The 4,616-nt window shown below is 35.2% G+C and overlaps 1 long non-coding RNA gene across 1 annotated transcript; it reads right to left on the reverse strand.

Moving 5' to 3' along the window:
* Positions 1–1,098: 1,098 nt before the first annotated feature.
* LOC132103731 (uncharacterized) lies at positions 1,099–1,616 on the reverse strand. The gene is made up of 3 exons (XR_009423450.1): positions 1,542–1,616; positions 1,401–1,440; positions 1,099–1,231 (listed from the first exon to the last, which is right to left on the reverse strand). It is a non-coding gene; the product is annotated as an uncharacterized LOC132103731 (long non-coding RNA).
* Between the last annotated feature and the right edge of the window lie 3,000 nt (positions 1,617–4,616).

Below are 4,616 nucleotides of genomic sequence, written 5' to 3' on the forward strand. Positions count from 1 at the left end.
ATTGACAATCTTTTTGTAAAGCAAACTGTACATGACATTACTGATGTAGTTAAAGTCTTGAGTAAAGATTTAATCGCATTGAATTGACAACATGGTAGAACGTGCCAATCGATCTATCAAAGATCAGCTTATTAAATACATGCACACAAAAGTTGTTTATTGGGATGAACACTTGACGCAAGTTGAATTTGGATACAATACAAGTGTACACTCTTCCACTAAACATTCACCTTTCTTTTTACAATTCAGTAAACAGTTTTTAAAACATCTGTGAAGAATATTTTAATAATGTAAATAACGTTTTACACTTAAAGGTTTAAAGGTTACATTTTAAAGGTTCTTCATGAAACCATCAATGCCGATAAAGAACCTTTATTTTTTTTGTGAGTGTATATTTCATCATTTGAACTGACACTAGTTTTATATATGCTAACTCATAGTCTATCTTTATAATTCAGTCTTTAATGCACAGATGCTTTGTCATCAATTCTCATTTTCCTGTCGTCCCTTTTGTTCCTATCATTCCTCACACACCTATCTATTTAAATCTCATTTGAAAAGTTTGTCTTTGCAAATGAAGTTCAACTGAATTCTTGAAGGATTTGCTTTTTTGTTTTCTTTGGAGTCTTTCTAGAAGTTTTGAAATATTTTTCTCTGGCGATCAGGTAATTCTGCTGCTCATAAATGTTTCCATTCTTATCTGAATAAAAATTTAAAGCACAAAAATAGGTAGGATAAATTTGATATTAATATTTTGGACATTTTTGATAAACTATTCTCAAATCACTGAGAATACATATAATGTAATGCAATCCACCTTCAGAAGTACATAAAATAAGTCAATACATATGCAGATGTGGGGACTTAGAGGTCAGAAAATGTCAATAACAAATTAAAGTTTAGTAAAGCAACGACAACAGACAGAATTCATCATAACAAAATTCATCATAATTTGATGCATTTTATTCATCATAAAATGAGATGAAACACAGGACATTTTCCCAAAAAGGTCCCAGAACAATTACATTACATGAAAAAATAAAATCTTACATTTCAAGGAGCCTTTAAAAAGTTCATTTATTATAAAAAATTCCAGTAAGTTTCTTGGTCAATCTTTAGCCCATTCTGCATGAATATATACTGAAACATTTCAAAACCATCCTGTAAATTGGTGTAATGATGAGTCATAATTCCCATCTCTTGGTACAGTCATGTTATAGGTGGGATCTCTCTGAAAAAAAAACATTTACATGTATTTGATAAGAAGAATTATTGTTTATACAGTAGGTACAGAATAATAACATGAGGCATATTATCCTTGTGTTTAGTACATTAGAATTTTTTTCCTTCCATTTCACTGTTTGCAAATACATCTTTTGGGATGTTTCAGACAATCTTACCACAGCAACCATTTGATCACACTTGCACTGTGGTGCAGGCCTAAAGTATTAAAACATGCACATAAGTAATTACACATGACAAGAGCATGAAGTAATTTTTACATAAAAATATGTGACTGGAATGATACATAAAATACTAACCCGAATGATCCATGTGGTCCACGATATGGAAGTAACGATGGACCTTTATTCAACAGACAGCGATTACACCTTTCCTAATGATGTGGTAAGCAGAGGTGACATGAGAAATCTCTCCAGCTATCACGTTTTCATGTAGGTCAAAAGTATTGTTCTTTGCTTTTGTCTATATAACTTAATTTTATTTTTTTCCCTTATATGTTTGAATGATTAGTAAATGTTGCTGACTTTCAGAATTGATAATGATTTCTCTGGTTTAAGGTTGATTATAATCAGTTCTTAAGATTTAATATGGTTTTATTTTTAGCCATATTAAGGACAGCTCAAGGATATTTTGAGAGAAAAAAAATCATACAAATGTAATTTCTTATTTTCTTACCATTTCCCCTGTTAAAGCTCCTCTGTAGAAATGTGACAGTCAACTAACTCCACAAACATCTATATGAGCTTCAATTAACAGAATCTCCACCCATCTCTAAAAGAAAATGAAAGTATTCATAAAGATGCAGTACAAGAATGGATGGTGTACAATTTGTTGGAGAAGTGGTGCAGTACTATGAAACATATTTTCATTCAGAAAAAAAGTAATATATTGAATTAACTAGGAAAATTTTAAAGAATGGCATGGTCTTGTAAAACATACTTCAGTAATCTTTGTTTAATTTACAACCTAATTATGTATTTAATTGTTTTTATACAATGTAGTACAATGAGTTTGTGGGTCCTTTTGAGTCTCAATTACACAAGAGTAATGTGGTATGTTGAACTAAGCAGTTTATTATTTGTATGTTTTTCATGTATATGTTAAGATAACTGTACATTACTGTAATTCTTATAATTATTATTTTATTTATTGATGTTATTTCAGACATTTCAGTCTCTTGTTACATTTTACTAAATAAACAAATCCTGACTGGACAAACTAATTCTGTTGTCATTTACAGTATATGGCTAGCTGTGTGTTACGGAGGCAAAGAACCACTCACGTGCAGCTGAGATCTAACATTCTGGCCACTTTAAATCAGACACAGAGATGAAGCAGTGCAGTAAAATCACATTTATAGGTGTTACGTCCATAGGGACATAAGTTATTCTGTCATATGATTTAATTAACAATTGTGTTTTGTGTGTGTGTGTGTGGTAGACTGATCTTGTCTCTTTTTACTCCTCCTGCTCTCTCTGCTTGGCAGGCTAATGAGTGTCACCTGATTCCTGTTTTGAACTCGTTAGCTGGAGTATAAAGGAACCGGCAGAGCTGCAGCCCAGGGAGAGAGGCTGAGGTGTTCCATCCTTGCAACTGCCATCTTCCAGTCCCAGCGTTGCAGTTTAAGCTCTGGTTTAAACTCTTGTCTCTGTGTTTGTTGATTGCTTCACCTATAGTGTTAGCTTGAAGTTATTGAGATCTATCTCCGTGTTTGTTGATTGCTTCACCTATAGTGTTAATGTGAAGTTATTTGGAATAGCAGAGTGTTTCAGTTTTATTTTATTTCTTTTTGTAACTGTTTAAGTGGATGTGGAATATTTTTTTTTCTTGTAGGGAGGTGGATGTCATTTATTTTAGAAATTACCCTTTTCTCCTGTGTTTAAGTTAGAGAGGAAGTCAGGGAAGCATCTCTGTAATTTATTTTTTTATTTTCTTTTGATAGGTAATTTACTTCATAAAAACTTAGCCAGAGGAATATTTCTTTTTTTTGTTTGTTGTTTTGACCTTTCCCCTCCTGAAGCCTTAAGTATTTTATTTTTCATATTCTGTTTAATAAATACCTCTGTTTGTTTGCTCAAACTGGTGTTACTGAGCTTTCTTGTGTATCAGCCCTGGGACTTGGAGACGGCAGTTCTCTCAGTTTCTCCCCACCGTTTATTTGTTACACCCCTTTTCACCCCTAGATCTTTTTTTTTTAAAAAAGGGGCACGTAACAAGTGGGGGCTCGTCCGCCCGTTTTTTTTTTTTTTTCTTTCTATATTCTTACGGCTGCGTTGATTTGGTGAGTACATTGCTCTTTTCTCTCTTAACGTCCAATTCTCGCTGTCTTTGCTTTAGAGTGGGGGGGGGAGAAGGAAGAGAGTCTCTGTGGTGGTGGAAATGGAGTTTGATTTGTTGGCGTTTACTCTGTCTCCCTCCACAGAGGTCTTTCAAAAGTGTAGAAAAAAAGATCTGATTTTGATTGCAGAATTCTTTAATATAGAAATAGTAAAAGAAGAGAAAAAGCAAGTGATTAAGAATTATTTGTTTGAGCAGCTGGTAGGCACTGGTATTTTACCAGAAGTTGACGAACAACCTGCGGTGGCAACAAATGCAGTGACTGAAGAGCTTGCTTCTGGTATTGAAAGTGCGAACTTTAATCCGGCCATATCCATTCGTCTAAAGGAATTAGACCTTGAAGTTAAAAAGCAAGAGAATGAGAATTTACGGTTAAAACTCAGAGTGGTAGAGGCAGAAACCGATAGAGAGGTTAAACTCCGTACTATAGCACTACGGTCGGCGGAGGTGAGCAGGAAACCTATTCCCGCTCCGCGCTCAAGAACTCCCTCTGTTTCTTCTCCTCCTACACCCGTATTCTCACACATAAGGGGTGCTCAAGAGTTTGATGTCAGCAAATACATCAAGCTTGTGCCTCCCTTCCGCGAGTCGGAGGTTGATGCCTACTTTGTCGCTTTTGAGCGCGTCGCAGGTAAACTGAAATGGCCGAGTGATATGTGGGCATTATTGTTGCAATGTAGCTTAACGGGTAAAGCTCAAGAGATTTGCGCGTCGTTGCCAATTGAGCAGTCTCTCGATTATGATATCCTTAAAACCGCTGTTCTCAGAGGCTATGAACTAGTTCCTGAGGCATATCGTCAAAAGTTTCGAGTGCATGCGAAGTCAGAGAGACAGACGCATGTGGAATTTGCGAGAGAGAAAAGAGTAATGTTTGAAAAATGGTGCCTCTCCAGTAAGGCCACTACTTTTGAGCAATTACAAGAATTGATCTTACTGGAGGACTTTAAAACCTGTCTTCCCGAAGGTGTCGTCGTTCATTTGAATGAACAAAAAGTGAATTCGTTGTTGAGTGCTGCTGTGTTGGCAGATGAGTTTGT

Source organism: Carassius carassius, chromosome 24 (genome assembly GCF_963082965.1).
Source record: "Carassius carassius chromosome 24, fCarCar2.1, whole genome shotgun sequence".
NCBI lineage: Eukaryota > Metazoa > Chordata > Actinopteri > Cypriniformes > Cyprinidae > Carassius > Carassius carassius.